General features: G+C 48.9%; 1 protein-coding gene across 2 annotated transcripts in view; it reads left to right on the top strand.

Annotated features, from left to right (window-relative positions):
* The first annotated feature begins 5350 nt into the window (after positions 1–5350).
* The window catches only part of RBM43 (RNA binding motif protein 43), a 28397-nt gene continuing 17316 nt past the window's right edge, over positions 5351–16431 (top strand). Inside the window, exons 1-2 of one of the 2 annotated variants that reach the window (XM_088463188.1) lie at positions 5351–5920; positions 7844–7901. The gene's annotated coding sequence lies outside the window, so the exon portion shown is untranslated. Of the gene's footprint in view, positions 5984–7843; positions 7902–16431 lie in introns of both variants that reach the window. The other variant, XM_088463187.1, reaches the window with a different exon arrangement.

Raw genomic sequence — 16431 nt, 5'->3', positions numbered from 1 at the left:
ACCAGAGGTCACAGAAGTTGGGGCCCAAGTTCATCGGTCCATTCAGGATTATTTCTCAAGTGAATCCTGTGGCTTACCGACTGAAGTTACCCCGGACTCTCAGGATCAATAACACTTTCCATTGTTCTCTCCTGAAACCGTTTTTTCTCTCCACCAGATTTTCTCCTAGGCATTCAGTCAGACCTCCACCAGTTCTTGTCCAGGGACGCCAGGAATTTGTCATGGAAAAGATCTTAGACTCCAGTTTCTAGAGGATGTCTTCAGTTTCTTGTGCACTGGAAGGGGTATGGACCGGAGGAGCACTCCTGGATTCCTGAAAGGTCGCTGCATGCTCATGCCCTGAACTGAAAATTCTTTGAGAACTTTCCTGACAAACCAGGGTCTAGGGATTCTTTAACCCCTCGTCAAGGGGGGGGGGGTACTGTCACAAGCCGCTGCACTGTGTATGCAGGGCATGGCGAATGCCCAGTGAGCGTTCGCTGAAACTCCTCCTACCTCCTGTCCATCATGCTGGAATTGATCTGGATTGGCTCCTGCTTCTATTTCCTCCTGGTGTGAACGCTGCTCTGATGCCGGTGATAGCAATTCACATGTTTCTGATAGCGGTCAGTCTCCTGTTATGTTACCAGTCGAGTTCCAGTTGCCCTGTCAGCCTTATTTCTTACCTGCCATTCGTACCATCGAGGCGGCACGGTCCGCATAACATTAGCCACCTACCGCTTGTGTCATCTAGGAGGCACGGTGTGTATTCCATCTCCCAGCCGCTTGTGTCATCTCGGCGGCACACAGTGCACTCGCTGTCCTGAGTGCCAGTGTGGTCCTGTATGGAGGGAGGAAGCTGTGACAGCAGTAGAGGGAGCCAGTGGGGTCCTGTATGGAGGGAGGAAGCTGTGACCGCAGTAGAGGGAGCCAGTGGGGTCCTGTATGGAGGGAGGAAACTGTGACAGCAGTAGAGGGAGCCAGAGGGGTCCTGTATGGAGGGAGGAAGCTGTGACAGCAGTAGAGGGAGCCAGTGGGGTCCTGTATGGAGGGAGGAAGCTGTGACAGCAATAGAGGCAGCCAGTGGGGTCCTGTATGGAGGGAGGAAGCTGTGACAGCAGTAGAGGCAGCCAGAGGGGTCCTGTACGGAGGGAGGAAGCTGTGACAGCAGTAGAGGGAGCCAGTGGGGTCCTGTATGGAGGGAGGAAGCTGTGACAGCAGTAGAGGCAGCCAGTGGGGTCCTGTATGGAGGGAGGAAGCTGTGACAGCAGTAGAGGGAGCCAGTGGGGTCCTGTATGGAGGGAGGAAGCTGTGACAGCAGTAGAGGCAGCCAGTGGGGTCCTGTATGGAGGGAGGAAGCTGTGACAGCAGTAGAAGCAGCCAGTGGGGTCCTGTATGGAGGGAGGAAGCTGTGACAGCAGTAGAGGCAGCCAGTGGGGTCCTGTATGGAGGGAGGAAGCTGTGACCACAGTAGAGGCAGCCAGTGGGGTCCTGTATGGAGGGAGGAAGCTGTGACCGCAGTAGAGGGAGCCAGTGGGGTCCTGTATGGAGGGAGGAAGCTGTGACCGCAGTAGAGGGAGCCAGTGGGGTCCTGTATGGAGGGAGGAAGCTGTGACAGCAGTAGAGGGAGCCAGTGGGGTCCTGTATGGAGGGAGGAAGCTGTGACAGCAGTAGAGACAGCCAGTGGACTGGGCTTACAAAATAAGTGAAGGAACCCCTGCGCTAATTAATATGCTTAAGGGTTGATATGGATGAACTGACAATCACCACACTGCTAAAATTATTTATAAATCTTTACTAATAATAAAATATAATGTAACAATATCAAATTGACTGGTCAATATACAATATAAAAGTCACCATAATATAGTGATTCAATTCTTAGATACACTATCAAAAAATTTATTGCTGAGAGAGGTGAATCCAAAACATAAGTTTTGGATTCACCTCTCTCAGCAATACATTTTTTCTCTGTGACAGGCAATTTGCTGAGGATTCATATTTCCATGGCGATGGGGATCACGTTCGCGTTCTCTTTGGTCATCAGTTTGTCGTCGGGCCTAATCCCGCTCCGACCTTCGTCTTTTTGCTGCTACTTGCTGTACAGTTACTCCCACAGCAGACATTTTCCTTTTAGGTTTTTTTTGTGGGCCCGGGGATACACTTTGTTGCTTCAATTATTTAATATATTCCTATTAATTTAACAGTAAGTGCAAATAAAACAAATGGATAAAAAATCCAGTCAATTTTGAAATGCGAAGTGGTTATAAATGGTAACTGCGCCCCAAAAACCTACATAAACCAAACCCAAAAGTACAGTAGGTAGTGGGAATAGTCAAGTTTGTTATATAAACTCTTTTTTGAAAACATTATAAGAGAATTTCAAGAAACAGATGTGGCACTGCCAGTCCTCCCACCACCACCACACTAGGCCGTGACACTGCCAGTCCACCCACCATCACCACACTCAAAGGATGTGGCACTGCCTGTACCTTTCCACCAATCACTAGGCTGTGGCATTGACAGTCCATTCCACCACTCACCAGGCTGTGCCCCTAAAGTCTCTATCCATTTCGTACCAAAAAGTCATGAGGATGTGGCATTGTCTTTCAGTCCCCACAACTCACCAGGTTTAGGCACTGCCAGTCCCTTTCTAACCCACATTCCAGATTGTGGCCCTGAGAGTCCCTCCCGAACCCACATGCCAGGATATTGCACTGCCAGTTTCTCCCAAACCCAATTGCGAGGATGTGACACTGCCAGACCCTCCCCACCACATACTGGGCTGTGGTAAGGCCAGTCCCTCTCCACCACATAATAGACTGTGACAGTCCTTTTCCACCACTCACCAGGCTATGGCACTGCCAGTCCCTCTCCATCACATACCAGGCTGTGGCACTGCCAGTCCCCCACCACTAGTCCCTGCCCACCATATAATAGACTGTGACAGTACCTACCCACCACATATTAGACTGGCACTGCCAGTCCTTTCAACTAGTATCCCTGGCGCTGCCAGTCCTTTCAAATACCATCCCTGGCACTGCCAGTCCTTTCAACTACCATCCCTGGCACTGCCTGGCATCAACTACCACCCCTGGCACTGCCAGTCCCACCACACTACCAGCCCCTGCTAGTCCCTCCATACCACATACTATACTGGCCATAGTTCCGGGTACTGCCTGTACCTTTCCACCAATCACTAGGCTGTGGCATTGACAGTCCATTCCACCACTCACCAGGCTGTGCCCCTAAAGTCTCTATCCATTTCGTACCAAAAAGTCATGAGGATGTGGCATTGTCTTTCAGTCCCCACAACTCACCAGGTTTAGGCACTGCCAGTCCCTTTCTAACCCACATTCCAGATTGTGGCCCTGAGAGTCCCTCCCGAACCCACATGCCAGGATATTGCACTGCCAGTTTCTCCCAAACCCAATTGCGAGGATGTGACACTGCCAGACCCTCCCCACCACATACTACGCTGTGGTAAGGCCAGTCCCTCTCCACCACATAATAGACTGTGACAGTCCTTTTCCACCACTCACCAGGCTATGGCACTGCCAGTCCCTCTCCATCACATACCAGGCTGTGGCACTGCCAGTCCCCCACCACATACCATGCTTTGGTACTGCCAGTTACCCACAACTTACTAGGCTGTGGTACTGCCAGTCCCTCCACCACACACCAGGCAGTAGCAGCGCCAGTCCTCCTACCACCACACTTGTCAGACTGTGGCACTGCCAGTACCTCCCCACCACACTGATAGTCCCACCCGAACCCACATACAGGGATGTCGCACTGCAAATCATCGATGGTTTATGGACAATGTTGACTACTTTTACCATCGAGAGCTAATGGTTCTCTGCCACCGATAGACGAGTGGAAGACAAATTATTTTTCTTTCTGGATGGAGCTTAGCCCTGCCCCAGGCTATGCTCCACCCGTTTTTGATTGGCCTGCGATTCCACGCCAGAGCGGTAGCCATCGAGGGGTGCACCACAGATGGTTTTTGTGTCATCGATGGTTACCGCCGATGGACACCCCTCCGATGGCCATCTGTACCCAACAGACACCAGGCTGTGGCACTGACAGTCCCCTTCCCACCACATAATAGCATGTGACAGTCCCTCCCCACCACACACTAGTCTGTGGCAATGCCATTCCGTTCCCACCACTCCCTCCTGAACCCAAATACCAGGCTGTGGCACTGACAGTCCCACCTGAACCAACATACAAAGATGTCACACTGCAAGCCTCTCCCGAACTCCCATGCCAGGCTGTGGCACTGCCAGTCCCTCCCTCCCCACATACTAGGCTGTGGCACGGCCAGTCCTCCCGCCATCACCACACACAGACTGTGGCACTTCCAGTCCCTCCGCACCCCACCTACCAGGCTGTTGCACTGCCAGTCCCCTCCAACCACACACAAGACTAAGACACTACCGTTCTGTACACATCAGAGACCAGGTTGTGGCACTGAAGGTCCCTCCCCACCACGCACCAAAATGTGGCAATGCAGTCCCAGGCTACCACACACCAGGCTGTGGCAATGCCAGTCCCTCCCCACCACACATGAACCTGTGGGACCGACAATCTCTACCCAACACACCAGGCTGTAGCCCTGACAGTCCCTCCTCACTACCATCCCTTACTCCTTTGCACTGCAAGACTCTCCACACTATCATACCTGACTTCCTGGCACTACCAGTCCCTCCACACTACCATCTCTGGCTGTGGCAATGCCATTCTGTTCCCACCAGTCACAAGGCTATGGCAATACTATTCCTTCCCCACAACTCCCCAGACTAAGCCACTGCCAGTCCCTCCCTCTCCACATACCAGGCTGTGGCTTTGCCAGTCCCTCCCTCCCCACATACCAGGATGTCCCACTGCCAGTCCCTCCCTCCCCACATACCAGGATGTCGCACTGCCAGTCCCTCCCTCTCCACATACCAGGCTGTGGCACTGCCAGTACCTCCCCACCAATCACTAGGCTGTTGCACTGACAGTCCATCCCCACCACACACCAGACTGTGGAACTGTCAGTCCCTCCCAATATACCAGGTTCAGGTTGTGGCACCACTAGTCCCTGCCCACCATATAATAGACTGTGACAGTACCTACCCACCACATATTAGACTGGCACTGCCAGTCCTTTCAACTAGTATCCCTGGCGCTGCCAGTCCTTTCAAATACCATCCCTGGCACTGCCAGTCCTTTCAACTACCATCCCTGGCACTGCCTGGCATCAACTACCACCCCTGGCACTGCCAGTCCCACCACACTACCAGCCCCTGCTAGTCCCTCCATACCACATACTATACTGGCCATAGTTCCGGGTGAGTGACTGCTGCAGGGTGTTACTCAGTTACAATGTGGGAGGTTTCCGCCCGTTACTTTCACTTTCACTTTAGGAGAAACGGTCACATTATAGCGCCGGGTGATAGCACAGGAGGGCCCGGGTCACCGCTCAGCCCGGAGCACCCCGGTATTCTGCAGCCAGGTGATAGCACAGGAGGGCCCGGGTCACCGCTCAGCCCGGAGCACCCCGGTATTCTGCAGCCAGGTGATAGCACAGGAGGGCCCGGGTCACCGCTCAGCCCGGAGCACCCCGGTATTCTGCAGCCAGGTGATAGCACAGGAGGGCCCGGGTCACCGCTCAGCCCGGAGCACCCCGGTATTCTGCAGCCAGGTGATAGCACAGGAGGGCCCGGGTCACCGCTCAGCCCGGAGCACCCCGGTATTCTGCAGCCAGGTGATAGCACAGGAGGGCCCGGGTCACCGCTCAGCCCGGAGCACCCCGGTATTCTGCAGCCAGGTGATAGCACAGGAGGGCCCGGGTCACCGCTCAGCCCGGAGCACCCCGGTATTCTGCAGCCAGGTGATAGCACAGGAGGGCCCGGGTCACCGCTCAGCCCGGAGCACCCCGGTATTCTGCAGCCAGGTGATAGCACAGGAGGGCCCGGGTCACCGCTCAGCCCGGAGCACCCCAGTAATCTGCGGCCAGGTGAGGTGGAGGGCTAATATACACTATATCTATATATCTAATCTCTCATTAACCCCTGCAGCTATTATACAGTACATCTCTCTGTCTCATTAACCCCTGCAGCTGTTATACAGTACATCTCTCTGTCTCATTAACCCCTGCAGCTGTTATACAGTATATATATCTGCCTCATTAACCCCTGCAGCTGTTATACAGTACATCTCTCTGTCTCATTAACCCCTGCAGCTGTTATACTGTACATCTCTCTGTCTCATTAACCCCTGCAGCTGTTATACTGTACATCTCTCTGTCTCATTAACCCCTGCAGCTGTTATACTGTACATCTCTCTGTCTCATTAACCCCTGCAGCTGTTATACTGTATATATATCTGCCTCATTAACCCCTGCAGCTGTTATACAGTACATCTCTCTGTCTCATTAACCCCTGCAGCTGTTATACTGTACATCTCTCTGTCTCATTAACCCCTGCAGCTATTATACAGTATATATATCTGCCTCATTAACCCCTGCAGCTGTTATACAGTACATCTCTCTGTCTCATTAACCCCTGCAGCTGTTATACTGTACATCTCTCTGTCTCATTAACCCCTGCAGCTGTTATACTGTGTATATATCTGCCTCATTAACCCCTGTAACTGTTATACAGTATATATCTCTGTCTCATTAACCCCTGTAGCTGTTATACAGTACATCTCTGTCTCATTAACCCCTGCAGCTGTTATACAGTACATCTCTCTCTCATTAACCCCTGCAGCTGTTATACAGTATCTATATCTCTCATTAACCCCTGCAGCTGTTATACAGTATCTATATCTCTCATTAACCCCTGCAGCTGTTATACAGTATATATATCTCTCATTAACCCCTGCAGCTGTTATACAGTATCTATATCTCATTAACCCCTGCAGCTGTTATACAGTATCTATATCTCTCATCATCCCCTGTAGCTATTATACAGTATCTATATCTCATTAACCCCTGTAGCTATTATACAGTATCTATATCTCATTAACCCCTGCAGCTATTATACAGTATCTATATCTCTCATTAACCCCTGCAGCTGTTATACAGTATATATATCTCTCATTAACCCCCGCAGCTGTTATACAGTATATATATCTCTCATTAACCCCTGCAGCTGTTATACAGTATCTATATCTCTCATTAACCCCTGCAGCTGTTATACAGTATATATATCTGCCTCATTAACCCCTGTAGCTATTATACAGTATCTATATCTCATTAACCCCTGCAGCTATTATACAGTATCTATATCTCTCATTAACCCCCGCAGCTGTTATACAGTATATATATCTCTCATTAACCCCTGCAGCTGTTATACAGTATATATATTTGCCTCATTAACCCCCGCAGCTGTTATACAGTATCTATATCTCTCATTAACCCCTGCAGCTGTTATACAGAATCTATATCTCTCATTAACCCCTGCAGCTGTTATACAGTATCTATATCTCTCATCATCCCCTGTAGCTATTATACAGTATCTATATCTCATTAACCCCTGCAGCTATTATACAGTATCTATATCTCTCATTAACCCCTGCAGCTATTATACAGTGTATATATATCTCTGTCTCATTAACCCCTGCAGCTGTTATACAGTATATGTCTCTCATCATCCCCTGTAGCTATTATACAGTATATATATCTCATTAACCCCTGCAGCTGTTATACAGTATATATCTCATCATCCCCTGTAGCTATTATACAGTATATATCTCTGTCTCATTAACCCCTGCAGCTATTATACAGTATATATATCTCTCATTAACCCCTGCAGCTATTATACAGGTATATATAATTAACCCTTTGTTTACTTCCTCTTTATGCTCATCCCAGGAGATTAGAAGAGTTTATTTATACCCGGTCTGTGGATAAATCCCCATCTTTGCATCTAGTAAGTATGGTATGTGACCCCTGGGCATAGAAGCTATCAGGTGCCCGAGTCTCCAGGACAGCCCTCCGCCCAGGTTTTAGAGATTTGTCCCATAAATGTCCTTGTTTTTAAGACCTATGTAAAATGAATCTTTTTTTGTGGATGTTAGATGCATTATTGTACAATTATACTATCTGCTCTTCCTGTCTGGGCCTCTATAATATGTATTATTCTGTATGTTATGATTGTCCCCAGTAACTATGCCATGATGGGACTTGTAGTGCAGCAATGTCCATCCATCCAAGAGAGTATCAGACGTGGCATGCATTGGCTCAGTTGGAACGTGTTCCTGTAATGTACACAAATGCTTCCATGGTAACAACCAGCTATTGTCCTACCTGGAGCCAGTGCTGGTCGTTTAATGAACAGGAATTGCGGATTAGTCGCTGTTGGTTACTGTATATTACCAGTGTTGGTAAATAACCCTTTGGTGTCTATATAAAATATATAAATGTTGTTGAACTACAGCTCCCAGCAGGTTGCCACTGGTTTACATGCTCCTGATGCTGGGGAAGAGGAGCTGACTCTCTCATGTGACACAACTGATATCTGGGAATAGAGAATAGTGAAAGAGAGAAGCACAGTATATTATATTATAACGCTGTGTATCTTATTATTCTGGTCATCTTCCGCTAATTACACAGCAGACATTAATGAGACCTAAGTCACAAAGTTCACCTGTAGTTTGTTAATCGGGATACGTTCAGTATCCCAGCGCTTAGAATACCGGCACCGGGAATACCGACACCTGTCAGAATCCCTGTGCCGGCATCCCGAGGTAAGTAACAGGGATGGGGGGAGGGTTAGGGTGCGGGGAGGGGGAGCTTAGGTTTAGGCTCCGGGGAGGGGTAGGGAGAGGTGGAGAGTTAGGATACATACTGACAGGTGACCATGGTGCCGGTGTTGGGATTTAGACCGCCGGCATTCCGTACCCATCCCTGTTAATCCTTTAGGGAAATAGGGACTTTAATAGGGAAAGTTAAATAGACACATTAAGTAGGTCAGTTATTCTAGACTTGTAGTGATACCATTGGTCAGTTCACCAGTTGGGGCAGAGAGTTCTGTTACCTAGGTGACCACAGGCCTATCGTACAGACTGGCATAACTGCGCAGATGCATGATAGAGACGCTCCACCCTGCTTTAGCTGTTTTTAAACATTTCATCTTTTAACAAAGGGATTAGGGCAGGTAACAATCCTTCATACTGAGACAGATCACTTCATTATTCCAGCTCTATTCCTGAGCACAGTCATAGACAGTGTTAGTTATTCATCTCCCATAGTAGGTGTGTTAGTTATTCATCTCCCATAGTAGGTGTGTTATTCATCTCCCATAGTAGGTGTGTTAGTTATTCATCTCCCATAGTAGGTGTGTTAGTTATTCATCTCCCATAGTAGGTGTGTTAGTTATTCATCTCCCATAGTAGGTGTGTTAGTTATTCATCTCCCATAGTAGGTGTGTTAGTTATTCATCTCCCATAGTAGGTGTGTTAGCCGCAGACTGAAGTTCATTTACATTTTTCATGTCTCTTCTTACTAAATATAACAGTTGTATCCCCATGTGTGAGGGTCGCCCTGTCTAAACCTCATCGCTTGGCCATTTGTTGCACGTGCTCCATAATGAGCTGTATTGCTGGTGTGTATATTGTGCCTCCCCTGCTGCGTTAGGTGTAATGAGCTGTATTGCTGGTGTGTATACTGTGCCTCCTCTGCTGTGTTAGGTGTAATGAGCTGTATTGCTGGTGTGTATACTGTGCCTCCTCTGCTGCGTTAGGTGTAATGAGCTGTATTGCTGGTGTGTATACTGTGCCTCCTCTGCTGCGTTAGGTGTGAGCTGTATTGCTGGTGTGTATACTGTGCCTCCTCTGCTGCGTAAGGTGTAATGAGCTGTATTGCTGGTGTGTATATTGTGCCTCCTCTGCTGCGTTAGGTGTAATGAGCTGTATTGCTGGTGTGTATATTGTGCCTCCTCTGCTGCGTTAGGTGTAATGAGCTGTATTGCTGGTGTGTATATTGTGCCTCCTCTGCTGCGTTAGGTGTAATGAGCTGTATTGCTGGTGTGTATATTGTGCCTCCTCTGCTGCGTTAGGTGTAACGAGCTGTATTGCTGGTGTGTATACTGTGCCTCCTCTGCTGCGTTAGGTGTAATGAGCTGTATTGCTGGTGTGTATACTGTGCCTCCTCTGCTGTGTTAGGTGTAATGAGCTGTATTGCTGGTGTGTATACTGTGCCTCCTCTGCTGCGTTAGGTGTAATGAGCTGTAGTGCTGGTGTGTATAATGTGCCTCCTCTGCTGCGTTAGGTGTAATGAGCTGTATTGCTGGTGTGTATATTGTGCCTCCTCTGCTGTGTTAGGTGTAATGAGCTGTATTGCTGGTGTGTATACTGTGCCTCCTCTGCTGTGTTAGGTGTAATGAGCTGTATTGCTGGTGTGTATACTGTGCCTCCTCTGCTGTGTTAGGTGTAATGAGCTGTATTGCTGGTGTGTATACTGTGCCTCCTCTGCTGCGTTAGGTGTAATGAGCTGTATTGCTGGTGTGTATACTGTGCCTCCTCTGCTGCGTTAGGTGTAATGAGCTGTATTGCTGGTGTGTATACTGTCCCTCCTCTGCTGTGTTAGGTGTAATGAGCTGTATTGCTGGTGTGTATACTGTGCCTCCTCTGCTGCGTTAGGTGTAATGAGCTGTATTGCTGGTGTGTATACTGTGCCTCCTCTGCTGCGTTAGGTGTAACGAGCTGTATTGCTGGTGTGTATACTGTGCCTCCTCTGCTGCGTTAGGTGTAATGAGCTGTATTGCTGGTGTGTATACTGTGCCTCCTCTGCTGCGTTAGGTGTAATGAGCTGTATTGCTGGTGTGTATACTGTGCCTCCTCTGCTGCGTTAGGTGTAACGAGCTGTATTGCTGGTGTGTATACTGTGCCTCCTCTGCTGCGTTAGGTGTAATGAGCTGTATTGCTGGTGTGTATACTGTGCCTCCTCTGCTGTGTTAGGTGTAATGAGCTGTATTGCTGGTGTGTATATTGTGCCTCCTCTGCTGCGTTAGGTGTAATGAGCTGTAGTGCTGGTGTGTATACTGTGCCTCCTCTGCTGCGTTAGATGTAATGAGCTGTAGTGCTGGTGTGTATACTGTGCCTCCTCTGCTGCGTTAGATGTAATGAGCTGTAGTGCTGGTGTGTATAATGTGCCTCCTCTGCTGCGTTAGGTGTAATGAGCTGTATTGCTGGTGTGTATACTGTCCCTCCTCTGCTGTGTTAGGTGTAATGAGCTGTATTGCTGGTGTGTATACTGTGCCTCCTCTGCTGTGTTAGGTGTAATGAGCTGTATTGCTGGTGTGTATACTGTGCCTCCTCTGCTGTGTTAGGTGTAATGAGCTGTATTGCTGGTGTGTATACTGTGCCTCCTCTGCTGTGTTAGGTGTAATGAGCTGTATTGCTGGTGTGTATACTGTGCCTCCTCTGCTGCGTTAGGTGTAATGAGCTGTATTGCTGGTGTGTATACTGTGCCTCCTCTGCTGCGTTAGGTGTAATGAGCTGTATTGCTGGTGTGTATATTGTGCCTCCTCTGCTGCGTTAGGTGTAATGAGCTGTAGTGCTGGTGTGTATACTGTGCCTCCTCTGCTGCGTTAGATGTAATGAGCTGTAGTGCTGGTGTGTATACTGTGCCTCCTCTGCTGCGTTAGATGTAATGAGCTGTAGTGCTGGTGTGTATTGTGCCTCCTCTGCTGCGTTAGGTGTAATGAGCTGTATTGCTGGTGTGTATACTGTGCCTCCTCTGCTGCGTTAGGTGTAATGAGCTGTATTGCTGGTGTGTATACTGTGCCTCCTCTGCTGCGTTAGGTGTAATGAGCTGTATAGCTGGTGTGTATACTGTGCCTCCTCTGCTGCGTTAGGTGTAATGAGCTGTATAGCTGGTGTGTATACTGTGCCTCCTCTGCTGCGTTAGGTGTAATGAGCTGTATTGCTGGTGTGTATACTGTGCCTCCCCTGCTGCGTTAGGTGTAATGAGCTGTATTGCTGGTGTGTATATTGTGCCTCCTCTGCTGCGTTAGGTTTAGTGAGCTGTATTGCTGGTGTGTATACTGTGCCTCCTCTGCTGCGTTAGGTGTGAGCTGTATTGCTGGTGTGTATACTGTGCCTCCTCTGCTGTGTTAGGTGTAATGAGCTGTATTGCTGGTGTGTATACTGTGCCTCCTCTGCTGTGTTAGGTGTAATGAGCTGTATTGCTGGTGTGTATACTGTGCCTCCTCTGCTGCGTTAGGTGTAATGAGCTGTATTGCTGGTGTGTATACTGTGCCTCCTCTGCTGCGTTAGGTGTAATGAGCTGTATTGCTGGTGTGTATATTGTGCCTCCTCTGCTGCGTTAGGTGTAATGAGCTGTAGTGCTGGTGTGTATACTGTGCCTCCTCTGCTGCGTTAGATGTAATGAGCTGTAGTGCTGGTGTGTATACTGTGCCTCCTCTGCTGCGTTAGATGTAATGAGCTGTAGTGCTGGTGTGTATAATGTGCCTCCTCTGCTGCGTTAGGTGTAATGAGCTGTATTGCTGGTGTGTATACTGTCCCTCCTCTGCTGTGTTAGGTGTAATGAGCTGTATTGCTGGTGTGTATACTGTGCCTCCTCTGCTGTGTTAGGTGTAATGAGCTGTATTGCTGGTGTGTATACTGTGCCTCCTCTGCTGTGTTAGGTGTAATGAGCTGTATTGCTGGTGTGTATACTGTGCCTCCTCTGCTGTGTTAGGTGTAATGAGCTGTATTGCTGGTGTGTATACTGTGCCTCCTCTGCTGCGTTAGGTGTAATGAGCTGTATTGCTGGTGTGTATACTGTGCCTCCTCTGCTGCGTTAGGTGTAATGAGCTGTATTGCTGGTGTGTATATTGTGCCTCCTCTGCTGCGTTAGGTGTAATGAGCTGTAGTGCTGGTGTGTATACTGTGCCTCCTCTGCTGCGTTAGATGTAATGAGCTGTAGTGCTGGTGTGTATACTGTGCCTCCTCTGCTGCGTTAGATGTAATGAGCTGTAGTGCTGGTGTGTATTGTGCCTCCTCTGCTGCGTTAGGTGTAATGAGCTGTATTGCTGGTGTGTATACTGTGCCTCCTCTGCTGCGTTAGGTGTAATGAGCTGTATTGCTGGTGTGTATACTGTGCCTCCTCTGCTGCGTTAGGTGTAATGAGCTGTATAGCTGGTGTGTATACTGTGCCTCCTCTGCTGCGTTAGGTGTAATGAGCTGTATAGCTGGTGTGTATACTGTGCCTCCTCTGCTGCGTTAGGTGTAATGAGCTGTATTGCTGGTGTGTATACTGTGCCTCCCCTGCTGCGTTAGGTGTAATGAGCTGTATTGCTGGTGTGTATATTGTGCCTCCTCTGCTGCGTTAGGTTTAGTGAGCTGTATTGCTGGTGTGTATACTGTGCCTCCTCTGCTGCGTTAGGTGTGAGCTGTATTGCTGGTGTGTATACTGTGCCTCCTCTGCTGCGTTAGGTGTGAGCTGTATTGCTGGTGTGTATACTGTGCCTCCTCTGCTGCGTTAGGTGTAACGAGCTGTATTGCTGGTGTGTATAATGTGCCGCCTCTGCTGCGTTAGGTGTAATGAGCTGTATTGCTGGTGTGTATATTGTGCCTCCTCTGCTGCGTTAGGTGTAATGAGCTGTATTGCTGGTGTGTATATTGTGCCTCCTCTGCTGCGTTAGGTGTAACGAGCTGTATTGCTGGTGTGTATACTGTGCCTCCTCTGCTGCGTTAGGTGTAATGAGCTGTATTGCTGGTGTGTATACTGTGCCTCCTCTGCTGCGTTAGGTGTAATGAGCTGTATTGCTGGTGTGTATATTGTGCCTCCTCTGCTGCGTTAGGTGTAATGAGCTGTATTGCTGGTGTGTATACTGTGCCTCCTCTGCTGCGTTAGGTGTAATGAGCTGTATTGCTGGTGTGTATACTGTGCCTCCTCTGCTGCGTTAGGTGTAATGAGCTGTATTGCTGGTGTGTATATTGTGCCTCCTCTGCTGCGTTAGGTGTAATGAGCTGTATTGCTGGTGTGTATACTGTGCCTCCTCTGCTGCGTTAGGTGTAATGAGCTGTATTGCTGGTGTGTATATTGTGCCTCCTCTGCTGCGTTAGGTGTAATGAGCTGTATTGCTGGTGTGTATATTGTGCCTCCTCTGCTGTGTTAGGTGTAATGAGCTGTAGTGCTGGTGTGTATATTGTGCCTCCTCTGCTGCGTTAGGTGTAATGAGCTGTATTGCTGGTGTGTATACTGTGCCTCCTCTGCTGCGTTAGGTGTAATGAGCTGTATTGCTGGTGTGTATATTGTGCCTCCTCTGCTGCGTTAGGTTTAGTGAGCTGTATTGCTGGTGTGTATACTGTGCCTCCTCTGCTGCGTTAGGTGTGAGCTGTATTGCTGGTGTGTATACTGTGCCTCCTCTGCTGCGTTAGGTGTGAGCTGTATTGCTGGTGTGTATACTGTGCCTCCTCTGCTGCGTTAGGTGTAACGAGCTGTATTGCTGGTGTGTATAATGTGCCGCCTCTGCTGCGTTAGGTGTAATGAGCTGTATTGCTGGTGTGTATATTGTGCCTCCTCTGCTGCGTTAGGTGTAATGAGCTGTATTGCTGGTGTGTATATTGTGCCTCCTCTGCTGCGTTAGGTGTAACGAGCTGTATTGCTGGTGTGTATACTGTGCCTCCTCTGCTGCGTTAGGTGTAATGAGCTGTATTGCTGGTGTGTATACTGTGCCTCCTCTGCTGCGTTAGGTGTAATGAGCTGTATTGCTGGTGTGTATATTGTGCCTCCTCTGCTGCGTTAGGTGTAATGAGCTGTATTGCTGGTGTGTATACTGTGCCTCCTCTGCTGCGTTAGGTGTAATGAGCTGTATTGCTGGTGTGTATACTGTGCCTCCTCTGCTGCGTTAGGTGTAATGAGCTGTATTGCTGGTGTGTATATTGTGCCTCCTCTGCTGCGTTAGGTGTAATGAGCTGTATTGCTGGTGTGTATACTGTGCCTCCTCTGCTGCGTTAGGTGTAATGAGCTGTATTGCTGGTGTGTATATTGTGCCTCCTCTGCTGCGTTAGGTGTAATGAGCTGTATTGCTGGTGTGTATATTGTGCCTCCTCTGCTGTGTTAGGTGTAATGAGCTGTAGTGCTGGTGTGTATATTGTGCCTCCTCTGCTGCGTTAGGTGTAATGAGCTGTATTGCTGGTGTGTATACTGTGCCTCCTCTGCTGCGTTAGGTGTAATGAGCTGTATAGCTGGTGTGTATATTGTGCCTCCTCTGCTGCGTTAGGTGTAATGAGCTGTATTGCTGGTGTGTATATTGTGCCTCCTCTGCTGCGTTAGGTGTAATGAGCTGTATTGCTGGTGTGTATACTGTGCCTCCTCTGCTGCGTTAGGTGTAATGAGCTGTATAGCTGGTGTGTATACTGTGCCTCCTCTGCTGCGTTAGGTGTAATGAGCTGTATAGCTGGTGTGTATACTGTGCCTCCTCTGCTGCGTTAGGTGTAATGAGCTGTATTGCTGGTGTGTATACTGTGCCTCCTCTGCTGCGTTAGGTGTAATGAGCTGTATTGCTGGTGTGTATATTGTGCCTCCTCTGCTGCGTTAGATGTAGTGAGCTGTATTGCTGGTGTGTATTGTGCCTCCTCTGCTGCGTTAGGTGTAATGAGCTGTATTGCTGGTGTGTATACTGTGCCTCCTCTGCTGCGTTAGGTGTAATGAGCTGTATTGCTGGTGTGTATACTGTGCCTCCTCTGCTGCGTTAGGTGTAATGAGCTGTATAGCTGGTGTGTATACTGTGCCTCCTCTGCTGCGTTAGGTGTAATGAGCTGTATAGCTGGTGTGTATACTGTGCCTCCTCTGCTGCGTTAGGTGTAATGAGCTGTATTGCTGGTGTGTATACTGTGCCTCCTCTGCTGCGTTAGGTGTAATGAGCTGTATTGCTGGTGTGTATATTGTGCCTCCTCTGCTGCGTTAGGTTTAGTGAGCTGTATTGCTGGTGTGTATACTGTGCCTCCTCTGCTGCGTTAGGTGTGAGCTGTATTGCTGGTGTGTATACTGTGCCTCCTCTGCTGCGTTAGGTGTGAGCTGTATTGCTGGTGTGTATACTGTGCCTCCTCTGCTGCGTTAGGTGTAACGAGCTGTATTGCTGGTGTGTATAATGTGCCGCCTCTGCTGCGTTAGGTGTAATGAGCTGTATTGCTGGTGTGTATATTGTGCCTCCTCTGCTGCGTTAGGTGTAATGAGCTGTATTGCTGGTGTGTATATTGTGCCTCCTCTGCTGCGTTAGGTGTAACGAGCTGTATTGCTGGTGTGTATACTGTGCCTCCTCTGCTGCGTTAGGTTTAGTGAGCTGTATTGCTGGTGTGTATACTGTGCCTCCTCTGCTGCGTTAGGTGTAGTGACCTGTATTGCTGGTTTGTATACTGTGCCTTCTCTGCTGTGTTAGGTGTAATGAGCTGTATTGCTGGTGTGTATACTGTGCCTCCTCTGCTGCGTTAGGTTTAGTGAGCTGTATT

The sequence above is a fragment of the Taudactylus pleione genome, unplaced genomic scaffold, assembly GCF_031769625.1.
Source record: "Taudactylus pleione unplaced genomic scaffold, aTauple2 ptg001330l, whole genome shotgun sequence".
Lineage (NCBI taxonomy): Eukaryota > Metazoa > Chordata > Amphibia > Anura > Myobatrachidae > Taudactylus > Taudactylus pleione.
The sequence above is the reverse complement of the archived record's forward strand: the minus strand, read 5'-3'. Positions and strand labels throughout refer to the sequence as shown.